Raw genomic sequence first — 26,389 nt, forward strand, 5'->3', positions numbered from 1 at the left:
TTTTTTTTTTTTCCCCACTACTATTTCATGAGCACTGTGTGTCATAAGTTCTAAGATGAATGCATTAGTAATCCCAGTTTTGCAACGGCAGGACTGAGTCTCAGAGAAGTCAAGTGCCTTGCCAAAGGTCACACAGCAATCAGCACATTGGCTTTCACAGCATCCATACCATTGTCCTTAGCCATTATACACACTGCCCATGCTCCACTCAGACAACCAGCCTTCCCAAGTCAGGATCCTTCTTTTCTGAAGGGATCAATATAACCACTCTCAGACCACAGTCTTCACAGGGAGGGTGCTCTAAAAACAAGAGGATGGCAAACCATCCCCCAATCTGTAAACATGTAACAGAGCAGATGTAAGAGCTGCCAGTCAGATACTCTCTACCACTGCCAAGAGGTCACAAAAACAGAGCATTTATTGAGCATTTAGGTAGTACTCTATTGTTCTCAACAATTTCATGACATGGATCTTATCATCCCCAGTATTCAGAGGAAAAACCCAGAGAGATATAGTTGCTTGCTAAAAGTCACAGAAGGGAGAGTGGAGTAGCTAGGATCTCATTAATTGAGGAAATCTCTACCGAGTGCCTTCCCTGAGCAGGTGCTATTCTAGGGACCAGGGAAAACAGTCAACAAAATAGTCAGAAACCTCCTATGTCTGTGCTCTTTATCTTATCCATGTGCCCAGGATAATGGTGATGATGACAGTGATGAAGACAACTTTGTCTCCTGCTGTTAACTGAGCACCTACTATGTGGCAGGTCTCAGTCCTCTCAACCATAAAATCAGGTCAGTATTGTTCACCTTCTGGCCTAAAGTAGGAGCAACTTGTCTCATTTAATTCTCAGAAAAATCTGATGCAGTCCCATGACCATGCCCATTTCACAGACGGCCAAAGCAAGGCTGAGTCAGATAAGACACTTGCCCCTCCCTGATCCCTGAGTCCCAATGCTCCCAGTGATGCAGAGCCCAGCTCAAATGACCTCTTACCCAAGAGACCTTCTCTGACCCAGCCCGGTTCCCTCTGGCTCCTATAGATTCTTATAATGGCCATTGTCAGAACACGCAAGAGATAGGCATCTGAAAGCAGAGAAAAATAAAAATGTATTATTAGGTAATGCTCATGAATGCTATCACCAGGTCTAGGCCAGAGCTGTGGCTCCCTTTTCACAGTCCCCCCACCCTCACCAACTGGAAGAGGTTTCAGGATCTCAGAGCTGCAACCTCAGTACCTCCTTTCTTGGAAAGACAATTGAGGTTTTATCAGGGTGGATGCACGGAGCCAAATTTGGGTGGCATTACTTGGAAAGGGACCTGGTCTATTTGACACATTCATTACCAGCGAAGAATTAGATGTGACCATCACCAAAGAACATCACGACCATAAACTCTGGGCTGTTCTCACCTACCCTTGAAACACCAGCGAACCAAACGCTGAAACGTGGCTAAGCCAGGATGAGCTTCAGGGGCCCCACTGAGCCCATCCACAGGACCGAGGGAGTGGGCCCTCCAGGTCTTTGCACACGATGTTCCTTTCACCTAGTCTCTTCACCTGGTGAACTCCTGTGACTCTTTCAAAACCCAGATTACAGACCATCTGTCCTGTGAATTCTCCCAGAGGCAGGTTCAGACCTACCTTACTCTGTTTTTCCAATACACCTTATTTATGAGTTCACTGACATATCTGTTTTATGTATGATTATTAACTTTTGCATTCAGAGATACATGTTTATATCTCTTTTTAGGCTGTGAATTCCACAAGGACTTGGACCCTTTATCCCTGCAGTAAATTTATCCATCAAAGGCTTAACTCAAATGGTACTTCCTCTGTGAAGCCTTCCTAGATTTCACTGCCCCCCCCCGTAGCACTGTGCACAATTCTCCACCACAGCATTGAACCTGTGTGTGTATGTGTGTGTGTGTGCATGCGTGCATGTGTGTGTGTAAAATCTGGTGCTCCCTTTCGGTTGTGACCTCCTCAAGGGCATGACTGTTTTGTGATTTTTTTTCTACATTCCAGACTCCTCACCCAATTCCTGACCTGTAGCAAATGTTCATAATTTGTACGAGGCTAATAAATCCCGAGGCCCATGTGGCTTACTTCTGGGTGCAGTGAAATTGAAAGGACCACAGACCAGCAACCAACACAAGGAGAATGGAATTGCATTCTTTGCCCTGTTATCTTTTTTTTAAAGATTTTATTTATTTATTTATTTGCAGAGAGATCGACAGAGTCAGAGAGCACAAGCCAGGGGTGGGGGTCGCAGAGAGAAAGGAAGAAGCAGGAGCCCACCATGGGGCTCGATCCCAGAACCCCACGATCATGACCACAACTGAAGGCGGACGCTTAACCAACAGAGCCACCCAGGTGCCCGCTTTGGCCCATTATCTCGAAGAACACGGAAGGGGATGTAACATGTAATTCATAATGATGCTTCCTGAACTTCTTTCCTCTCCTTCCCCCACTTCTCTTATACTCTGGGATTGCGCTGGAGCCTGTGGCTGCCACCCCCACTGTCCTTCCCTCCCCGCTGAACACACACAGCAGCCTGAGCAGCTGTTTCTCCGGCTTCGCATCCCCGCCTTTCCCACGTGCCTCTCTCTCTCTCTCCCCAGTCTTTATTACCTCGATCAGCTTAGCTTTTCTGCCTGCTTTTTGTTTCCTTTCCACTTTACGTGAGAGTCCTTCTCCCTTTTCTTCCCATATCTTTGGTATTCTGCCTCTGCCTACCCATGACTCCATGTTTGTACCCTTCCCCAAGTCTAGAAAAACCAGACTGGAAAATCTTCCCACCAAAGGAGGGAAAGGACTCCATGCAAGCAGGGACCTGGGGGCCATGCATGGTGTCAGAGGCAAGAAGCATCGACATGCTAAGAGATGTAGTCTGGGACACATGTGTCTATTGAATGGATGGGGACATGGATGCATAGGTTAATCTCATGCATCTACTCAACACATAACTACAGAATAACTTACTATAAACCAGTTATTGGCACAAGGGAACAGACTTTGACAAGAACGAGGTGAAAATCCTATATGATCAAGTACACTCATCAAATTATCCCTTTTCCTGAGAAAAGGGTCATAGTGCATATTCCCAACCCCCTGGGATGTGAGCTATTCTGTTCTAAGCAAAAATCCTAAGGCTGAGAGCCTCCATCCCCATTTGTTAGAGAGGAAATTGAACACAGAGAAGTCAAGTGAATTACCCAAGATGTCTCAACACGAAAATAGGGGATCCTGAGCCTTTTCCCGTTACCTTAGGTTTCAGTGAAGAGATTGTCTTGCTTGAAAACCCATGGAGCCTTGGGCCCTTTAACTTCTCAAAGTAGTTATTTTAGGATTTGGTTTGAGCCAAAAGGCCCATGATGAATCATAATGTGAATATATTAATACAATTATGATAACAATACACCAGTGACAGCTACTACTCACTAAGCATTTACTAGACACAATCCTAGACCCTCTGCAATGCATGATCTCACTTAATTCTTTCAACAATCCTGCAAGACAGATACTAAGATGAGGAGATGGAAGCTGCAGAGAGATTAACTAACTTGTCCAAGGTCACATAGGGTCAGTGCCAGAGTAAAGGTGTAGATCGAGGCCTATGTGCTCCTGACCACAAAGATCCAGTATTCTCCATCAGCCAAGACCCCCAGAACCACTCAGAGTAGTCTCCAGGATGCTGTGAACTAGGGGGGGCTTTCTGATCTATATTTTGCTCCTTTTTTTTAACCGTTTACTCCCATTCCTACACACACCTGGTAAAGGTGGTAACTTAGGTAGTTGGTGGTAGAAGAAAAGGTGATCTACCAGTTGGGGATTAAGAAGCCACATACCAGAAGTTGGATATGGTTTAGAATCAGCACCCTGACCAGCTCCTCCTTCTTACCCCAGGGACGTGCTGGTGCCCCATAAAACCAAGCTGCCCAAGGGTCCAGAGCCTGGGGAGCAGCTCTGCAGCCCCTCCCCTTCTCTTCTCAACCGACCTGCTGTGCCCTTCACAGTTTCTACCCAGTTTCAACTGAGAGCCCAGCCTCTGGGTTGATGCTTCTTCCAGGTGCCCTCTTCAGCTGCTGCCTTTCAGTCCAAGCTGGAGAGAGAGGGGAGGGCCTCTAGGCTAGGCATAGCTCAGGTCCTTTAAAGGGATATTCTTTAAGGATTCACTTGGCGATTTAAAGAAAAGGGGTGGGGTTGCAAAAAGGTTGGTTGGTGGCTAGTCCCGCCTGTCTCCCACTTATCAAGGGAGTTTAGCTCCCTCCTTGCAAAACCAGAGCCCCACCACTGACCCAGTCAAAGCCTTCTGAGCTGCATTTTGGAGATCATGCACATACGCATCTTGTCAAAATACATATAACCATGCACTGTGTTCTAGAATAAGTATTTCCTCCATCTTTGTCCCTCTCTAGCATTGGCCGGTTATGTTTCAGTGTCTGACTAGTGAATCCCCTCCTGCCTTTGCATCTCCCTAAGCTCCAAACGCCCCCTCCTACCTCAGCCAAGCTAGTTCTGTCACCCCATACTGAGAACAGACTCCTGGAGTCCCCACCCAGGGGCAGGAATGCAGGCTTGAGCAGACAAGGAGTTCCAGCAGAGTGATTCTCACAATGTTAACATTTCCGTAGCATCTTCTAATCAATGTCATCATTTAAAGTAGCAGCTCTTCTGACTGTTTACCCGAAAGCTGTTAGTACCTCAGAGAAGCACTTACAATCAATAGTGTCTTGGAAACATCTGTAGCTTTAACTCATAGACACACGCACAACACACGCACGCACGCATAGCATGTACCCACAGACACAATCATTTTGTTTCCCAATGCACTTTTTGTCTACCTCTTTCATAACCCTTGTCAGGGTGCATCATCATTGTTTGTGCGTGTGTGTGTCACCCACTAGACAGTGAGGTCCTCAAGGGCAAAGTCTGTCTAATTCATTTTTATACTCCAATGCCAGCACTGTGTCCAGCACCTCATAGGCACTGAATTCGATTTGTTTGAATTGATTTGTAAAAGACTAATCTCAGATGACTCATCTTGGAGACATGCATCAATCTTGGGACCCAGACGGCCTTTTTTCCTTCCCACTGATTAGGATAGGTGGCCATGTGTCTCTCTCGGGGGGCCCAATGCGGCTCGCATAGAGTGAGATGGCCCAAGTGGAGAATCGATTCTCAGAGAAACTTCCAGCCCTGGGCTACTGTTGCCATGAAGGGCCCCTTCTACAATGCCTTGGAGCTCCCTGCCTGGCCCTGGCCTCAAGCTCAGGGTCAAGAAATCCAGTGTGTGACTCACGCTGGAAAGCTGGAAGGAACGAGATCTTGTATCACGGAGCCCTTGCTGGCAATTGTGTCATCGATTATTTAGCATCAGATTTTCAATAAGATCTTCGGGGACTTCACTCCAGCCAGATGACCTCATGCTGAGTGAGATTTATGGCCTCTTGAGTGAGAAGAAAGGCTATGAGGTAAGGGAGGGAAGAGAGACCTACAATCATGCAGGAAACTGTATCATTCCCCTGCTCCCTCATGAATCAGGCCAGGGATGAGATGGTGCAATTGCCATTTTGGGGGGGAAAAAAAGATATGACAAGATTCACTTGCCAATTTGTCTCTTTTTAATCACTGTAATATTCACCAACATGTGTTGTGTTTCTGTGTGTCCGATACGTGATAGATAGTAGGCACTCATTGAATTTTGGCAGACAGAATGAGTGAATGTCCTTCTACACACATGATCTCTTTTAAAGCACAGAACTCTTCTTTGGGATGGACCCCAGTGTAGGAGTCTTCGGGCGCTCCCATAACAAGATGCCACAGGCTGAGTGACTTAAACAACCAAAATTTTTTTCCTCCCCATTTTGGAAGCTGGAAGTCTGAGGTCAAGGTGTCAGCATGGTTGGTTTAATCTGTGGGCCCTCTCCTTGGCTTGTAGATGGCCACCTTCTCCCTGTGTTGTCACATGGTCTTCCCTCTGTGTCTCTGTCCTAAGCTCCTCTTCTTATAAGGACATAGTCACATCGGATTAGGGCCCACCCTAATGACCTCCAGGAAGGACCTGGATATCTTCACAAGTGTCTCAGTTTGTGTCCTCATCCACTGTGGTTCCCTCCCCTTCTCTCCGGGTCAGAGTGGCCAGATCCTCAGTTTGGATTAGATTTTGAAACACCTTGACTGTGAATAGTAAGGGGGTTAGCTCCTAACTTACGGCAGGGCTAATTTGTTTTTTCAGGAACATACCACACAGGGGAAGATGGAGTTGGGGGACAGCAGTCTAATCAGAAAGACCAATAATGAGACTGTTGAGGCCCAGTCACTGTTTTTCCAATTGGATTCTATAGTGTCTACACACTCCATGGAGGTACCTCAAGGGTCACCTGAGGGCCAGAAGGCACTGTGAGGAAGAGCAGAGGGGACCCGAGTTTCAAAGGCACCTGGACCCACGAATAACTGTATTTTCAAATAGAACACCTTGGTTTAAAAACAAAAATTGCATGGGGATCCTGGATGGCTCAGTTGCTTAAGCATTTGACCCTTGATCTCAAGGTCATGAGATCAAGCCCTGCATTCAAGCCCAATGCGGACCCCACTTTTAAAAAATAGAGCAAAAAATAAAATCAAAATTGCAAACCACTGATCTACGTGAAACACAAGACCATACATAAGAAAGAAAGGGAGGGAGGGAGGGAGGAAGAGGGAAGGGGAAAGGAGGGGGGGGAGGCGGCGTCTCTCTCAAGGAGGCAATCATCCCACCATTTCAAGTCTCACTTGGGGCAGATCTGTTTCCAAGCTCACTCACGTGGTTGTTGACAGGATTCTAGTCCTTGGATGCTGTTGGGATGAGGGCCTCAGCTCCCTGCTGGCCATTGGCTGAGGGCCATTGGCAGAGGCTGTCTTCAGTTCCTTGGTACATTGGCCTCTCCATAAACAGCTCAGAACATGGCAGCTGGCTTCATGCAATGATCAGGTGACAGAAGTCACAATTGTTGGTAGCCTAACCATGGAAATGACATCTCATCACTTCTGTTAGAAGCCTGGCACTAGGTCCAGCCCCCACTCCAGGTGAGGGGTGAAACAGGGGTGGCTGGGATCTCCGAGAGCCATCTTAGAAGCTGCCTACTACACTCAGGGCTGAAGCCTTGTGGGACACACATGGGCTCTTACTGTCACCCCAGTTACTGCTTCCTAAGAGAGGAGAAGTGACATCCTTGACTACTGAGTTTGGGGACCAGGAACTGGGATGTGTGGGTCGGACCCTGCTTCTCCCTTCCTCTTTACGATCCACCTGTCTGTGGAGAACCAGCTCTGCTTTGCTGCTGGCTGTTCCAGAACCCGAGCGGTAGGGGCTCTTTCCCTCCTAGAAGAGAGTTTCCCTTTCCTAGTGCCCCTGGGGACAACTCCCTCATTCCATGTTCAGACACAGGCAACCCACTTTGGCTGCATACCTAGGCCACAATCCCCAGGCTCACCTTTACTCAAAATAAAGCTGGTATATTTACCATCATTAGCCTGACAATTTTGGTTCTCTCCGTTGGCTTAGAATCCAGGCAAGGAAGAGAGGGGCTCCATTCAAACCCCATTGCTATTCTTGAAAGATGTGGAGTTTGAAATCCAACTAACCTGAGCACTGCAGACTGCACGGTTGTGCAACCTACACTGGCTCTCGGCAAGGCTTCACCCTTGGGTTAACACTCTGCTGTCACCATCTTGAATTTCCTAACAATTTTTTGAAAAGGTTTTTTTTTTTTTTTTAATTTATTTGAGAGAGAGTGTACAGGTGGGAGGGGCGTGGGAGAGAAGCAGAGGCAGAGGGAGAGAGAGAATCTTCAGCAGACCTCCTGCTGAGTGCAGACCCAACTCGAGGCTTGGTCTTAAGACCCTGAGATCCGGACCTGAGCCAAAATCGAGAGTCGGATGCTGAACCAGCCACCCAGGTGCCCCAAATTTCTCAATAATTTTTAAGCAAGGGTGGCATATTTTCATTTTGCACTAAGCCCCCCAAATCATCAAGTTGATCCTGAAGCTGAGTTTGATCTCACTTTTGCCATTAGCCTCTAGGCTTGGACATGTGACTAGCGCGCCCCCCCCACCCCGTGGTTTTCTTATTTGCAAAAAAGGGGCTGAATAACCAATATCTAGTATGAGGGTGGTTAGGAGTCTCAGATGAGGCAGTCTAAGTGCAATTGGTACAACTACCCTCCAGTAGTTCCTTCAATGAAGGAATTAGCCACTTTTCCCCAAATAGATCCTAACTGGAATAGCTAAACAGACATGGCAAGTGGGAGGAACAGAGGAGTCATTTGGATGCCAGAGAAACAGCATCAGTCTGAGATTCTGACATGGAAGCCAGTCTGACCCACTGACAAAGGCCTTTCCCTCCCTCCCAGCGGCGCTGTGAGAAGCTCCCACAATGCCCTGTTGAGGTGGCCACTGAGGAAACTCTGGGGTGTGCAGGCAGTCCTGGGACATGAGGAGACCCAGACCTCATGGAAGGTGATCGACTATAAAAGAGAACTTGTACCCTATATATTCACTTCCCAAACTAACAGGAAATGTTTGCAGATATCAAGCTACCGACTTTCACAACTCAAAAAAAACCAAAAAAAGCCCTAATCATTAATGTGTTTCATTGAGGAATACCAGAGAGAGAGATGCTTTGTTTGCTGCTTGGGTAATTTACTGCATTTCATGTTTAAATTGAAGTATCTAATTATACAATTATGAATCATCCTGATTCAGATAAAGTTCACCAAAATAATTTCCTTATGTAACATTATCTTCCAATATACCTGCTATTTTCATTTTATTATGTGCTTTTATTCTGCCGAGTCTAAAGGCCTAATTGTATTTTTAAAGTGTCCCATTAAACCAAAATAACAATTCTGCTACAATAACCATCATAAGTTAGTTGGTCCTGACTTGTGTCACATTCTGAAATGTCACGCTTTTTTTTAATGTTGTTTTCCCAAGAGAGTTTATAGCTTTTGCAATTAGGCAGCCTTGTAAAGCATGGTTTTAAGTGATTTTAATGTTTCAAACCAACTGAGCATTTCATACACCCATTTCCTTTGCCTTTTTAAAATTAATAATAATGCCTTCCATGTATCTTGGTTCTTTACAATTGACAAAAGGCAATCCCCTTTATTGTTTTATTGGCTCCTGCTTTCCAGACCTAGGTTACATGCTTGAAAAAGGCTTAGGTCACCAACAAAGCAAGAGACTAGGACTAACATCACTTAAAATGTAGTAGGCAGCTCCAGGATCAACAGGCCAGCTGGGGAACCAGCTCAAACAACAGGACCCAGGGAGTCTAGGCATCTGAGAACACAGCCAAGGGCCTGTCATAATTGTCCAGTTCGAGTGCAGCCACTGGGACTGCCAGCATCTCTCCCTCCCTCCCTCATCACACCGGGGAGATACACCCATGTGGTTGCTAGGAATAATACTTCACAGTTTGTTTTCAGTGCAGTATAACATTCTCTTGTGTGATTGTACCAAAACATTTCGTTCGTTCTACTTGTTATGGGCTCTTGGGTAATGTCTAGTTTCTGATTATGATGAATAATGCTGCCATGATCGCTTGCACCTACCTTGGGGTGGACATGGGCACTAATCTTTCTTAGATACAGCAATCCCAGTGGAACTGCTGGGCCAACAGGTAGATGAAGGCTTCACGGTGTAGATACTCACTGATGGACTTCTGAGTCTCCTGCAACCAGCGTGAATATTGTCTCCTTCCGCTGCACCTTTGTGTCATTCCCTGTACCTGTAAAATCCTGGGATATTTGATCATTCCAGCCCAGATCTCCTGCCCTCACCCCAGCAGCCCTGGGGCAGAGAACGCTATCTTGGTCAGCTTCCATAGGATGAGTGGGATGGGGGTGGCAGAGGGAGTTGCTGCCTTCCACGAAGACTCACATCTCGGGATGTTCCTCCCAAACAAGATGGGGGAAATGAACAAAATGCCCTGGTGAGCTCAACTCTATGACGTCATACTCAGCCAGTGAGTCCACCCCTTATACGTGCTGCCCGGACGAGAGACCAGAGCACAAGGCCAGGGCTCTGAGGGCCTGGGCAACAAGCCAAGGAACTCCAACAAAGGGAGGTAAGAATGAAAAGCCTGGGACATGGTGAGGGCTAAGTTGGGAAGAAGTCCGTGTCCTGCCTGCTCGTTTAAACATAAAAATATTTTGGCAAATGAATTTTGGTGTGTAATGCTAATAACCTATTCCCGACCCTAAGATGCCATCACATGTAAAATCCACCACTGATTTAATACTCTTGGTCAGGAATAAAAGAATTGGATGGCGAGCTTCTTTTGAGGGCATGGAAATTGTTCAAATGAGGGAAAATTAATACATTTTCTGCAGCTGAGACAACAAGCGCTATAAAACAGCTGAAAAAATCTTGGCTCAGGCAGAAGTGGTGAGGTGGGCTGGGAACCCTGAAAAGTCAGCCTCCCTCTCCTTTCCCACTGTGGTTCTTAAGGCACCATTTCCAGGCCCTGGGAACTCCTTTCCATGGGCATGATGGACGAGGTTTATGTTCTGGAATCAGGCAGATGTGTGGCATTGAGCAATGAGCTTTACCTCTGGCATGCAGCTTCCTCATCTGGGGATAATGAAATGTATTTATTACGAGGATCAAAATAAGGTCATGCAAACCACCAGGCACAATGCCTGGCCTGTCTCAGGCAAGCGGACAGAGTTGAGTTGTCTCCCATATCCCTGTGACCTACAGACAATAGAGCTGAATTCCAGTTTGTTTGACCACCTGTTGGATGAAGCAGATGAGGAACATTGAAAGAGAGGCCATCAGTGCAGGGAAGGACCGGCAAAATGATTTGTCTCTTCCCCATTCATGACTGAGACCAGCCGCAGAGGTCTTCAAGGGGTCAATAAATAATAACCCCTTTCTTCTCCTCCTGACTATAGAACCAGGGGAGAGATGTGGGACACAGAGAGACGGATAGCACAGAATGTCATCTGTACGACCATTAAAACTGATGACAGGTCATGGCTTCAGTCTGAAGCCATGGCTACATGGCTTTTGGCTACTTCTGGCCAAAAGGATCTGCTAATACTCTTTGCCTCTCTAGACCTCTAGACAGGGACAGTCCAACCTAGGGAGAGTCTGGGGCATGCTCCACCCAAAGATCGTCACCACCAGTCACATGAGCAAGAGTCCGGAATGTTGCTCTCCAGGAGGTCCCACTATGGACAAATGAAGCAAGGGGAGAAAATTCATTCTTGCAACTATGCTCCTCCCTCCAGCTCCCATACTTGCCTGATTCTGAATCCCTAAGGCAGTGGCAGACCCTATAATCATTTAACAATGACCTTTGAGGCTTGTTTACAGTTCTTTTCATTTCCCCAATCTACACATACTCAGATTCTACCATTTCCTCTCCTTGGACTGGCACTTCCTTCAGGTCTTCGTCCAAATGACACATTCTCGATGAAACCCATTTAAAATGACAGCCTCCCACAGAATAGGAGAAAAAAATGTTTGCAAAGTACAACGTAATACGGGATTAATATCCAGAATGCACAAAGTTCTAAAACTCAACAACAAAAAGCCCAATTTATGGGCAGAGGACTTAATAGCCACTTCTCCAAGGAAGATCTACGGTATGCCTATGAAAAGACACTGAACATCAGAAAAACGCAAGTCAAAATCACAATGAGATACAACTTCACACCCATTAAATTGGCTACAGTATATTTTAAAAGAAAAAAAAAAAAAAACGGAAAGCAAGTGTTGGTGAGGAGGTGGAGCAGTTGGAATCCTTGTGACCACTGAGGGACTGTGACATGATGCGTTTGCCGTGGAGAACAGTATGGCAGTTCATCAAAGTTCCAGTATGGAATTACCATATGATCCCAACCTACTTCTGCGTATAGACCCCAAAGTATTGAGAGCAGACACTCAAAAATAGGTATTTATTTGCACACCCATGGTCTTAGCAGCACTATTCATAATAGCCAAAAAGTAAGCAACCCAAATGTCTGTTGGCTGATGAATGGATAAACAAAATGTCATCTATATATACAACAGAATATTGTTCAGCCTTCAAAAAGAATGAAACTCCAACCCGTGCCATTATATGGACGAATTTTGGGGACATGATGTTCAGTGAAAGAAGCCAGTCACAGAAGTATAATTACTATTACGATTCTACTCTTATGAAGTGCCTAGAGGAAACACTAATAGAGACAGAAAGTGAAATGGTGGTTGCCCAGTCTGAGGGGAGGGAAGATGGGTGAGTTAGTGTTTCATGAGGACAGAATTCTAGTTTGTTATGATGAGAAAGTTCTGGAGATTCATGGTGGTAACGGATGTACTTAATGCCCTTGAGTTATACACTTAAAAATGGTTGAAATGGTAAATTTTGTCATGTATATTTCACCCCAATAAAAAGAAAAATGGCAGCCTTGGCTCCACCCATCCCAGTCCTCCTGACGCTCCCTTGCCCTGTTCTGCTGGTTTTTTCTGCCCCAGAGACTTCATCACCTCTGATACATTATGTCATTTACTAATTTTCTATCCACATTTTTGCCACGAGCATGCAAGCTCCACAAGGATGGGGATTTTTGTCTCTTTTATGTTTTTGTTCCCTGAGAGACTCTACACACCACAAAGGGTGTTGGTGCTCAGTAAATACTTGTTGAATGAGTGGACCTAGGTGAAGCTCAATAAATCCTCAGTGAGTACAGGAACCAGGGGAGGGATGGATGGCTAAAATGATTCTGTCACCTGGCTTACTAGGTACCACTTTCCAGTGGGAGACCATTAGAGGCATCATCGAAGCCCATTCTACTCATGAGTAAAGTGAGGCATGGAGACCTCTCACCGCTCACAGAGAAGACTGGTTCAGAGACCACATTCAGAGAAAGTAGCAGCTCCAATAGGAAAGGAACACCAGCTCTTGATCTCAGGAAAATATGAGATCCACCTGCATTTTTAAAATTATTATTATTATTAATTATTATTATTTTAACATTTGCCTTCAGTTAAAAACTTGTTCGACTTACAGTTTTTTAATTAAAAAAAAGACTTCATGTTTCTAGCAATGTTGCTGCTGGATTTCACCCATCTTTTCCTGACTGAAACCTAGTTAGTATCTAAGAGACGGGAAGGGTCTCTCTCGGAGTGAGGAAGAGTGAAGGACTGGGTAAATGGCTGAGTTTTAACCCAAAACATATTTTCTTAATGACTTAAAAAATACTTTGAAATTTCCAGATAAATATCATGAAAGTGCCCACGTTTATTAGGCATGTTTTTAGATCTGATCTCCTGGGAGTCTCAGGAGACTGATTCATTCTTGGCTTTAACACTCTCACACAATCACTCTGCTTAAATAACTTTCCCTGTTGGGCCTCAGCTTTGTCATTTGGACAGAATAGTCGGGGGGGAGGGAGGGAATGGGTTAGATGATCTCCTTTAGGGCTGTGCTTTCTGGGCAATCATATTGGTTTTGCCTACTTTGAGTGGTGGAGATGCAAAATGGCAAAGAATTCTAAAGATGCTTCCATGCACACTTTACATCCTGTGTTTGGCTCTTGTGTGACCAATGAAGAGTGAGGGACAGGGACCCCTCAAAAGCATCCCTTGTAGCCATCCCTTGTGGCAAAAGACTCAGTAAGACAAAGGCACCATCAGAACTGCATCTGACCTGAGAGGCTCAGTTGGTGAAGCGGCTGCTTTCTGCTCAGCTCATGATCCCAGGGTCCTGGGATCCAGCCATGCATCAGGCTCCTTGATTAGTGGGGAGTCTGCTTCTCTCCCCCCTGCCCCACACTGCTCATGTTCTCTCTTTCTCTCTCTCTCTCTCAAACAAATAAATAAGGTAAGAAGAAGGAGGAGGAGGAGGAAGAGGAGACATGGCTTCAATAGACCCTGTTCAAAAATTTCACCTTATATGTGGCTTTGAGCACTTTTCTGCAGAAGCCTGGTGCTACCCATCACAATAGAAAAGAGCTGTATCCTGAAGTTTGTGGCTGCGGGGGGCTCGGGGACATATTAAAACAGGCAGAGGCTCTGTGTTTTGGTGGCTGGTGTGGGGAGCATTGGCCAGATCAGGCACCTGATGGGAGAGCTGTAAGGGTGGGGGGTGGCCACAAGAGACCTCGAGTAAATGAGCCTGTTTAGAGCTCACATGAGATCCCCATGGGGATCCCAGCAACTGGGTCAGATTCTGTGGGGAAGGAGGTGAGATCCTGCCTGGGCAAGTGAGGACAACCAGCCTGCAACGCCCCAGACTTGACTGCTTGTGGGGTGAGAAGTAGAGAAGTTCCAGATGCAGATTAATTAACCTCTAAAACAGTTTATGAAAAACTATTTAAACTGTGAAACAGCACAAAGTCCGTTCAATGTATAGCGCACAGTTACTTCAGATAGTCCGAAGTCCATTCGATATCATTTCGGGCTGACATAGGAAGTATGTTGGTTAAACAAACTGACTTTGGGTTTATAGTTAAGTTGGAAGATGTAGTGGATATCTGGATTTATTTCAGGATTCAGCAAATTTGGGTCTACATCATGGAAATAATAATCCAGCTCTTCTCTGTACTGGTCAGATGCCATGTGGAGAATTTAAAGAGCCCTGTTTTAGGAAGACATGAACAAATTGCTGCGAAGTCAAACAAGGGCAACTGGATGGAGAGAAGGATCTAGAAATCTGTTATCTGAGAGATTAAAGATTCGAATTATTTGGGAAAGATCATCAGAGAGCTGTATCTGAGTCTTGGAAGAGCTGCTGGATGGGAAAAGAGACATAGCTTGCCCTGTAATGTTCCAGAAGTTAGAATATGAACCACAGAAAGTTCTAAGGACAGGTCTTGGCTCTACTTAAGAAAGAACTTTCTATCTGATTGCTTCTTCCAAAGAGGCTGGCCCGAGCTGGGAGCTGAGTCCTTGGGTTTGTGTGAGGCAGGGTCCATTAGCTATGGGAGGCTGGGGCAGAGCCACACTGAATCTGCCAGAGACAATAGTGCTGAGACCACAGGCACGAACAGAGAAGACGGGAGAGGGGCCAAGCCTCAGGAGCCAGACAGATAGACGGAGAGAGAGCCGGATTGGCCTAAGCTCAGCTGGCGGTCACCCATCGGTGGCTCCATGGACTATGTGCAGAGCCATTATCTTTAAGAGTCCAAGTTATAATAGTCTGTCTCTGGCAAAGTCAGACTGTCAGGAAATGTTCTGATCCTAGAGGTCTTCAACAAATGCTTGGTGACCATCCACAATGAGTTCAGTTTGTTTTTTTAAATTTTGATTGTGGTAAAAAACACATGACATAAAACTTACCGTCTTCAATTTTCTTATACTGCACCATTTTTTAGTTGACATTTTAGTGGTATTAAGGACAGTCCCATTGTCAGAGAGCCATCCCCACCATCCATCTTTAGAACTTTCCTCCTCTTAAAAGATTGAAACCCGTCACCATTCAACACTCACTCTCCATTCCTCCTCCCCCCAGCCCCTGGCCACCACCATTTTCTCCGAATCTGACTGTTCAGAGTACCTCGCATACATGGAATCATCGAGTCTTTGTCTCTCGGTGACTGGCTTATTTCACTCAGCATAATGTCCTCAAGGTTCACCCGTGTTGGAGCACACGGCACAATTTCCTCCCTCTTGAATAACGTATGTACATACCACGTTTTGTTTATCAATTCATCCATCAACGGACCCTCGGATCAGTTGGATTGGGTCAATTTTATAGCAGGCCCTCGGGTAGGTGCTGATGTCAATATGATAACTTCGATCACACATTTGCCTTGGGAGTGGGAGAAAGGGCTGGGGCAGGGGAGTGAGAACGTGGCAGATATGTAAGCCAATTTTAATGATACCCTTTGAATAATGACATTATAAAAAGTCTGTGTAGGATACAGTGGGAACACAGTGAAAGGAGACATGAGTTTTGGGGGTGGTACAAAGGGCGAGCAGAGATTATTTCTTAAAAAGGCCATGTCTGAGCTGATGAGATCAATGATGCTAGAGAACCTTTTTTTTTTTTTTTTTTAAATCTTGCATCTGGACTACCTTGTAGACAGCAGCTCACAAAAAACTAGATCACTCGCAGCTAACTCCTTGGGACAGCTTTTGAATACTATTGATCCCAGGTCCCAAGCCCAGAAATTCTCATTTGGTGACTTTGGGTGGAGGGCAGGAGTTTGTATTTTAAAAAGCCCCTTTGGGTGGTTTTGATGTACCGATAGGTGTGACAAACATTGAGGAAGCATCAAAGCTTATAAGGTTAGGTTTTTACTTTTTTTTTTTTTTTTTAAGATTTTTTTTTTTTTTTGACAGAGAGAGAGAGAGGGATGACAAGTAGGCAGAGAGGCAGGCAGAGAGACAGAGGGGAAAGCAGGCTCCCTGCTTCCGAGCAGAGAGCCTGATGCGGGACTTGATCCCAGGACCCTGAGATCATGACCTGATCTGAAGGCAGAGGCTTAACCCACTGAGCCACTCAGGCGTCCCTACTTTTTTTTTTTAAAGAGAGAGAGTATGCCCGAGACCAGGGCACAGGTGGGGTACACAGAAGGAGAGAGAGAATCATAAGTAGGCTCTACTCTCGGTGTGGAGCCTGATGTGAGGCTCGATCTCATAACCCAGAGATCATGCTCTGAGCCGAAACCAAGAGTCAGGAGCTTAACAGACTGAGCCATCCAAGTGCCCCCTTTACTTGTGTGTTTTTGTTTCTGTTTCTGTGTTTTTGGTTTGCATTTTAGAGAAGCCTCGTTGGCCTCTCTGTGGAAGGGGCAAGGACAGGGAGTCAAGAAGAACCCAAGGTAGAGAAGCTGGTTCCAGACCATGGTACAGCACTCCATGGAATAGAAATGCTGAAGCTGGGCCTGTATGATGCCGACATTCTTCCATTCTTGCAAATATACCTACTGCGTACATAGCTACTGTTTGTTACTGTTTGTTACCTAGACTAGGCTGTGCTGAAAACCCCCTCCACTTCTAAGATTCCCTATCCTATGACTTTTTTTTTAAAGAACTTAAATTCTTAATCCTTTTTTTACAGGTTCCCTAGACCACTTTTTTTTTTTAAGGTTTTATTTATTTATTTGACAGAGAGATCACAAGTAGTCAGAGAGGCAGGCAGAGAGAGGGGGGGAAGCAGGCTCCCTGCTGAGCAGAGAGCCTGATGTGGGGCTCGATCCCAGGACACTGAGGTCATGACCTAAGCCTAAGGCAGAGGCTTAACTCCCTGAGCCACCCAGGTGCCCCCTAGACCACTTTTGATTAAGAAAACTATAGAAAGCTAGTAACTGCCCCAGGCAGGCCACAGCACATGTGTTTTTCAGAGTCCTGCTCTGCACTGTGTCTGAGTCACAGTCCCGCTCACACTTGCTGGAATCCGTGGTAGCAGAATTTAGTCCACAGTTTGCTTCTCCCTGTATTTCTTTGTAAACTCTTCAGTGTTCTTACAGAACTTTTTATGGTCCTTGGAGTTTTCTTCAGCTAGGTCAGCCTGAAGTGGGTGCTCGGGCTGGGGGTCATTTGTGGAGGGCTATGAGGGACTGGATTATTCGGTCAGCTCGGGTTGCTGGATTCCAGTTCTCAGCACTAATTACCACGGGACAGACCTGCCCCTTTTTATCCATGTTCTGGTGATAGATCTTCGCTTTCAATGAGATCTTTCGTGGTTTGAATGGGTACTCTGCTGGAAAGTTGATTTCCATTCCAACCTCATACGGAGGGTTGTTAGGACCAAGCCCTTGCCAAGTCACTAAATTACCCTCATCAACCGGAAGTTTTTCATTCCACATTTGCAGATTTCTTCAAGCTCCTTCATCAGCCCCCTGCCGGCCACCATCTTGGATCTGGTGCTGCTGTTTTCCCATTGATTATATAGATGTATTTTATATGTTATTTAATTATTTGAAAGAGAGAGAGAGAGCACAAATGGTGGGGAGGGGCAGAGGGAGAGGGAGAAGTGGACTCCGTGCTGAGCAGGGAGCCTGCTGTGGGGCTCAATCCCAGGACCCCAAGATCATAACCTGAGCCGAAGGCAGACGCTTCCCTGACTGACCCACCCAGGAGCCCCCTATTGATTATACTTAAAGATGCTTTGACTAGTAGGCTGCAGCGGAAAAGAGGGTGTGTGAGTTCTGAGCCTTGGTTGGAGAAAGTCTTGCAAGCTTCCTCTCTTGCTCATCCCAGAGCCTCGATGCTAAGTCAACAGACCTAGACTAACCGGCCAGACAAGGTACAACTACACAAAACAGAGATCAGTTATTCTGGCTGACCTGGGAGATGACCACAAGTACGTGAGGGAGCCCAGCTAAGATCAGAGGGAAAGAGCCTGGCCGATTTTAGCCAAATTGCCAATCTACAGAGTTAAGGGCCAAACGGTTTTGGTCTATGTTTAAGCCACTAAAGTTTTGGGGTTCTCCGTTATACAGCAAAGCCTAGCTAATATATTCCCTCTGGTCCTGGGGTCTTTACATATGCTGTTCTCTTTGCTTAAAACACTTCCCTCTTTCTTTGCCTAGTTCATGCTTATTCATTACTGCTCAGAAGAGTTTTCCCTGATCCGGATTAGTTTGAATCCCTCCATTTTAGGTTCGCATGGCATTTTATACCCCTTTGATAGCACTGCAGTAGTTGCTGTCTTATACTTATCTGTGTGTAGCATTGAATTATCATCGTTCTTTCTCCAAGGCTGGACTATAAGCTCCACAAGTCCAGAAACAGCATCTGTATTGTTCCCCAGCACGTTCTAGCACCTAGTGCAGTTCCCAGCATATAGTGGGTGCTCACCAAACATTGGTTGAACAAAAGATTATGTTATAGCCCTGGAGGAAACATGCCTTTGGGGGTTCTTTAAAATAACCCTCCCACCAGTCCTCTCCTCCCACTCTCAGGGGAATTAACTGCATGAGAATGTGCTTTGCAATTTTTAAAGGACTGTACAATTGTTAGTTCTTAATTGTTAGTGTTATTATTCTGGGATGGCAACAGCTGGCTTTGGGGGAATCCTTTCTTTCTCGTTCCCCTCAAATGGCCCCAGGCAGTTTCCTAGCAGCTATGATTGGGGCTGGATAAGCAACTTACAGGCTGAGAATCTTGCCTAGAGTTAAAAGTTGGATGTGTAAATATCTCCGCTGCTGTGACCTAGCAAATAAGCTCCAAGCTGGTTAATTGCAGAACTTGGTGGTAATGATACCAATGCTGAGTTCAATTAAGGACTATTTACAAAACCACTGGGGGAGGATTTTCCACTTTTTCTGAAACAGTAGGCAGGGACTCAAGGGGCCTGCTATTTTACAGTATAAACCAACGGCTTGAATACATCATAAACTCCTTAGATCTGTATCTGCAAACTCCATGACATACTTGGATCCCCAGAGCTCAGTTTGCAAGAGGAGAGCATGAAATTAACAGCTGAATCACTCAAAGACAGATCCTCTGTGTGCAACTTTTCTGAGCCTCAGTTTCTTCATCTGTAAAATGTACAGTATGAACAGTCTGCCCTCATAAGTTTGCTTGGAGATTATATGAGATGATCATTGGAAAGTGCCATTAGAATCAACAGAACTCTATGCCAGTACCAGGCCTTGAGAAAGCACTCAACACATTTTAGCTACTGGCTCTTATCATTAATACTCTTCCTAATACATATAGTTGCTTCCATGCTGCACAGTGTACCAGCTTCAGAAACCTGCCCTGAAATCCTCCTTGCCCAACTTGGCCTACCCAGGAAGTGAGCAGGTTTTCTCACACAGCGAAAGAGGGGTGCTGTTTCCCAAGCGTCCAGGCATTTGTTCATGAGATGTGGGTTAAGTACACACTGTATGCTCCCTCTCTGATAGGTGCGAGCCATACAGAGGTGAAAAAGAGAGTCCCTGTCCTCGGTTTGCAGGAGAGAGATGAAGTGTATGGCAGTAAAGGCTCCACCAGCATTGATCCCTGGATGTTATGGGAATGCAGATGAGAAGCATTCCAAAAGGTCAGGAAGGTTTCCCTGTGTTCATGTGGGCCACGTGGGGTTCTCAAGAGGAGTAGCAGGTGAAGTCCTTATTAATGTCCCACAAAACGGAAGAGAACCTTACTTCCTTAAGAGATTGTCACAATGACCCATTTTTCTGACCCTTTTATCACAAAGCTCCATTATAGCTGGAAACAGAGCTTTTAAAATTAATAACCTAATGATGGAAAGCATTTTCCGTGATGCTTAGCATCTCTGGAGGAAATGCCATTGGATGCTTATCTTATAGGAAGACCCTTTCAAGTTTAGTTTTTACCAAAAGGGTGGGGGTTTTTTTGTTTTGTTTTTTGTTGGTTTGTTTAATAGTGATAACTTTGTGATAACAAAGACCTCTTCGCCTCACATTCTTGGGACCTGGGCTCAATCAGCAGCTCTAGGATTGACAATGACTAGATATAGTAGAGTGACCAGGTTTTCAGGGAGAAACACCTCCATGGGCATTAGGAAATTTGGATTCTGTCCCTGACCATGCTGACTAGGTGTGTGTGGCCCTGCTCCGTTACAAGTTCTCGGTGAATTGGTGAGTATAAACTGGGAAGGTATGACAGTGTTGCCGACGCTGGGAGGCAATCACTGCTTGCCACAGGCTTCCATCTGCCCTTCTTCCCTGGCTCCTTCTCTTGTTCCTCCAACCAGAAAAACAAACAAAAATTCATCCTGGGCTCCCCCTAAGCTTCACGGTACTATTCCATCTCTCTTTCCTTCATGACTCAATAGCTTGAAAAATAAATTTTAAAATGTCAATGCCTGCTATAGAAATAAAAACCTGACTCTTTATTACGGTCAAGCACTTTTATGTGGCTTAATTCATTTCATCCTAATACTTTATGATGTGTGTACTTTCATTATCCCCATTTTGTAGGACACTGAGCCTGGACAATTTAATTTGCAAGGCAAAATCACAGAGCTGGTAGGTGAGTGAGAACTGAACCCCAGGCTCCAAGGGCGCCTGGGTGGTTCAGTCAGGTCAGCATCCAACTCTTGGTTTCATCTCAGGTCATGATCTCAGATTCCTGGGATGGAACCCCTGCATCCAGCTCCATGCTCAGTGTGGAGTGTGGAGTCTGCTTGATATTCTCTCTCCCTCTCCCTCTGCTCCTCCCACGTATACTCTCTCTCCTATAAATAAATGAATATTTAAAAAAAATAGAAAAGAGAAAGAAAGAAACCCAGGCTACAGACTACAATGCAGGTTCTTCAGCACCTGGCTTTGAGGGTTCATGTGTGCTGAACCCACCTTCCATTCTTTCCTTTCCTGCTCTCCCCACTCCCCAGAATGTTTTCTTCTTTGCACCAAGGATCTCTAGGTGGTCTGACTGACAGTTGTTAGGTTTTGGTGCCCACTATGTTGGTGCCCACTATCCATTTCCTTTTCTTAAAAGCAGGTGATTTCCTTTGGAGTTACCTCTTCCCCACTGGCTCTTATCATGTGGGGCTGGAATCAGGAGCCTTGCCTTCTCCTGCCTAAGGGACAGCAGAGTGAGGCAGGCTGGGATCTGAAAAATAAGCAGCAAAGTCAAGGAGGCTGGGAGAGTTTGACTTCTGTTCGGTCCAGCTGAGCGCTCGCCAACAAGTTCAGTAATCGAGATTAAAAAAAATTGAATGCAATATTTTATAAAAGGAAAATTAGTGCAAACATTCCAGGATGAATAAAATATCACACTTTTAAAGAGAGGGTCACTATGACTGAATTTTCCTTTCACCTTTGGATTCAGGATGGCCTGACACAGCGCGGCGGGACATCACCCCTTTGCGGGGACCCTCCCAGCCTCTCCCCAAGCCCTTCACACCCGCCTCCCCACTCTGTTCCACTAACACCAATGAATACCCATGCGTGTTGGGTACTCTGTCTGCTCCTTGGTTCTCTGCATGAAAGCCCTTTCTCCTTCCACCTTCTTTGCGAGTGAACTCTCTTCCTTTACCTCCTCTGCAGAATATCAGTTTTTTCATCCATAAAACGGGGATGATAAATAGTTCTTAAGCCATAACCTTGTTGTGGGCATTAAGTGAGCATTACTATCCATACGGCACCTGACACCAGGTGAACACTGAGAACTCAAAGTCCACACCAACATCGGGATCATTCCGTGAGACGGCATTCTGCAGACATGCCCCTCACCACCTGAAGGTCAAGGTTGCTAACAGATGAAAGATTCACACCTAGATCCCCTTCTGGGCTTCCGACCATCCGAATCTCATTGATTGACCCCTCCTCCTCCACTGTTCAGTACATTTTGGTGTCTTATGGGGTTTTTGCTCAAACATCTCTTCTTTCTAGCTACACCCCGCCCCAGGCCATGTCATAGATGCTCACAGTTTCAAGGGTTTCCTCTTGTCTGTGAGACATCTGTGACATCCAGATCTTGAGGTCCAAATGTTCAGTGGATGTCTTACCTGTGTCTACATACCTTTATGAATATTCCCAGTACAAACAACAGCAGAATGAAGGCTAACTAGTTCCTCTACACAGAACCACGCACTTTACATGGAACACTTGATGTCATCCTCTCAAAATCTCCATTTTACAGAGAAAAGGCAAAACAAGAAAAAAAAAATCACAACAAAATAGAAGCTGAGGGAAGGAAAGAAAGTTGCCCAAGGTCACAAACCAGGGGAGTGGCAGAACCTAGATCTGGACACTTTCAACCTGACTCCACTGTTGAAAGCAGGAGCTTCTGCTCAAGAAGACTGTCCAAAGTAGCATCTTTTAAGCGACATTCTGACATGAGGGAAAGATGATAGAGCAGTTGATCTCAACTACAGAGCATTCTGCAATGTCCGCTGTTATTTCTGTTGTCATAACTGGGGTATTGCTACTGGCATCCAGTGGGGAGAGCCCAGGGATGTTGCTAATCTTCCTGCAAAGCTTGGGAAGCTCCCACAAAAAAAGAATGACCTGGTCCAATGGGCTAACACCAAGGATGAGAAACCCAGCATTTGAGAAGTCGGTAGAAAACAAGACTGTGAGAAGCTAGGAAAGGGTGTTAGCAGACTAGGGGCTACCACCACCCTCCAGCCCACCACCTCCCCCAACGCCAAGCAAAGCTGCAAACTCTTCCCTACGGCCCACGCTGCCTCCCAGCACAAAGCACAAACAGGAACTCATTATCTTCCTCCTCAAACCTTCCTGGCCCATGCTCTCCGTCATGGTTAAACATCCCGCCCTCCTCCCGCGAGGTGAGCACCCCCGTCCCCCTGCCGGTTCTCATCACCGCTCCCCACTCTCCAGTCCACCATCCGTCAGTAAGCTGTTGGCTGATGGTTTCTGGCTCCCCAAGTCCATCCTGCTCCTCCTCTCCTTTGCCGTTTGACTAACTTTGGGCCAAAATAGCGCCCCGTGCCATTTCCTTCCAAGTTCAGTGAGGCTGAAGTCACTTGGTATTCCTCCACAGTGGAATGAACTGTTTCCACCCAGAGCATGAATGTCATGAGGGATCAAACTAGGGGGCCTTAAGAGCCCACCGAACTCCTAGGCAAGGAATCTGGGATCAGCTCACCAAGGAACTTGAGTGTGTCCTCGTCCCCTGGCCCTCTGCTCTGGTGGACACGGTGGCTCCCCACGGGTCCAGGCCTCGCCCCGCCGCCCCACCCCCCACCCCGCGCCCCCGCATCCCTCCTCATCCTCGGCACCTGTTCCACCAGTGCGCCCACCCTCCCTCTTCAGCCTCTCCTACTCTCCTGGGACCTTCCCATCAACCACAGATGCTCACTCGCCCACCAGCCCTTACAGAATCCTCCCCTCCCCTCCCACTAGCTAGACAGCCTGGTTTCTGAAAAGAGTCGTCTACACTTGCTTTCTCCCACTCGCTCCTCATCCCACTGCAATCTGGCTTCCAATCCCTCCACTCCATTGAAACAGCTCTGGCAGAAGTTATCAGTCTTCTGATAGTCAAATGAAATGCACACCTGTTTTCCAGTCCTGATCTGACTGGACTCTGCAGGGGCATTTGAGTGTTGGCCATTCCTAACTTTTGGAAGAAATTTCTTCCCTTACCCTTGGTTTTCCAGCCACTTCCCTTCTAGCTTCCTCCTTCTCAGTCTTCTCGATGAGCACCTCCTCATCGTCTGCCTACTGTGTCCCTCTGAGATCAATCCGGATCCCAGGAGCTTCTCAGTCCACACATTCCGCTTGAACGAATTCACCCCCAGCTTTACCCACCAGGAGACGTGGTATGGGACGGTGGTTAAGAGTCGGAACTCTAAAGCTCTTCTGTGCACCGTTTGTCCTTCGGGCCAATTACGGAACACTCCCAGGCCTCAGTTTCCTCAACTGTAACACGAAGCACAGCTTTTCAGTCTCATTGCCTTCTGTGTCTGAACATGCACCATCTCCTCAGACCATGCTGAAACCTGAAGGGTTATATTATGTGCCTATGCTTTTGTTCCATTTTTGCTCAGACACATAGGGGGTGCCTCTGTGAATAAGTGAATGAATGCTGTCCTGCATTGGGTTCCTCCAGAAATAAACCTTGAGATACGGAATTGGGTGCAGCTGGTTTATTTGGGAGATGATTGACCCCAGGGAAAATGAATGAGTGAGAAAGAGAGAGGAAAGAGACAAACGGCACAGAGAGTGAATTAACAGGAGGGTTACTACTGGGGGTAAGGGGACCTGATTCCCCTGGGATGCCCTGAAAGCACGTTAGCACTGTCTATGAACTAGGAAGCAGGCTTTCACCAGACACCGAATCTGTTCAGACCTATCTCAGACTTCCCAGCCTCCCAAACTGTGAGAAATGAATCTGTGTTGTTCTAAGTCACCTTGTCCATATGGTATTCTGTTAGAGCAGTCCAAACTGAGTTAAGACTCCAACCCTCGCTCCCACTCCCGCTATGCTGATTCAGGAATCTTCTCCATGCTCTCTACAGCCCCAAGACACCCTGGGCATACCTCTGTGAGAGTCATCCTCTCCTTGCTTTCTAAATAGAACTTCCTGGTCTGCCTTTCTTAGAGAGCAAGAATAGTTCATCTCTGCTGATCTAATGCCCAGAAGACGTTTGAGCACATTACAGGCACTTATCGAATGTCTTTTAATGAATTCAAGTTCACCATGCTCCGGGCCCCACTCAGAGTAAGTGGTCAATAAATGTAGGCTCCTTTCCTTTCCCTCCAAGTCAAAGAGTTCGCCATCTGACTTAGGAGAGCACTCCCTAAGCAAGCATATGATGTGATAAATATGTTCTTGAAATGAACAGAAGTGCTGGGAGACCACGAAGGAGGGAGCAATTAACTGGGACTGTCCCAATGAGACTGTGGTTACGTCATCTGCAGTCTTAATTACTTATAGCTTTAACTTTCCAGCACCATTAATAGAGCCATCTTCCATTACCCCAGGCTTTCTCATTTGAGCAACTCTCCACCAAAGTGAAGATACAAGGAACTCAGGGACAGAGCGAACCGGTCACTCTAATCTTGTTTGTCCCTTTCATTCATCTGACATGTCTCTGTTGAGGGTCTCTTATGGGCCAGCACTCTTCTTGGCACTTACATACTGAGTGAGGGAGGCAAGCAGCAGCCTGCTCTAAGGCAGCGTACCCGCGCAGGGGGAGACACATGATAAATAGGCAGCCAGCAGGATAAATTCAGCAGTAGCAGGGGCTCTCAAGCAGCGCAACAGGGCATGAGACGACGTGACGTGGGAGAGAGGTAGGGGTGGAAGTGGTGCTAAAGACAAGTAGATCAAATGGCCAGGGAAAGCCCCCTTTGAGGAGCTGACTTCTGAGCTGTGACCTAAGCCCCAAGAACAGCCAAGTGGAGATTCTTCCAGGCAGAGGGAAGAGCAACTGCAAAGGGCCTGGGGCAGGCTCTTGGACTCCTGGTGCCAAGCCCAGAGTTTGTCTCACTGCTTCTGACCACTGAAAAAAGAGTTGCAGAAGAGAGACAAAGTTGGGTCTAAAACTGATATCTGGCCCTGATGTGGAGTAGGGGGGCTGATACCCAATTTTCCATCCCCAGCAGGCTCATTTCAAGCTTCTGTTTTCACTCACTGGGCACGTCGCTCCCTCTTCAATGTCTGACTGGGTTTCAAAGGAATTTGAAAGACTTACAGCAAAGCTACCAAGCTGCCTCCTCCAGGTAGAAACCCCTAAGTGTGGCATGCTTGTGGAAAACCACAGTGAATCATTCCCACTGGCTGCCCAGTCCTGGCCCGACTGGACAGAGATTTACTCTGCTTTTCTCATACCTTGTGAAGCCTCTCCAGACTTTTAAAGATTTTTATTTATTTTTTTGATAGACAGAGATCACAAGTAGGCAGAGAGGCAGGCAGAGAGAGAGGGGGAAGCAGGCTCCCCGCTGAGCAGAGAGCCCGATCATGACCTGAGATCCCAGGACCCTGAGATCATGACCTGAGCTGAAGGCAGAGGCTTAAACCACTGAGCCAC

General features: G+C 46.4%; 1 pseudogene across 1 annotated transcript; it reads right to left on the reverse strand.

The window, feature by feature from the left end:
• Window positions 1-17,386: 17,386 nt before the first annotated feature.
• LOC309859497 (ubiquitin-conjugating enzyme E2 L3 pseudogene) lies at window positions 17,387-17,830 on the reverse strand (annotated as a pseudogene). The gene has a single exon. The product of its transcript is annotated as a ubiquitin-conjugating enzyme E2 L3 pseudogene (transcript).
• Between the last annotated feature and the right edge of the window lie 8,559 nt (window positions 17,831-26,389).

The sequence above is a fragment of the Mustela nivalis genome (assembly GCF_964662115.1).
Source record: "Mustela nivalis genome assembly, chromosome: 2".
In the NCBI taxonomy this organism is placed as follows: domain Eukaryota; kingdom Metazoa; phylum Chordata; class Mammalia; order Carnivora; family Mustelidae; genus Mustela; species Mustela nivalis.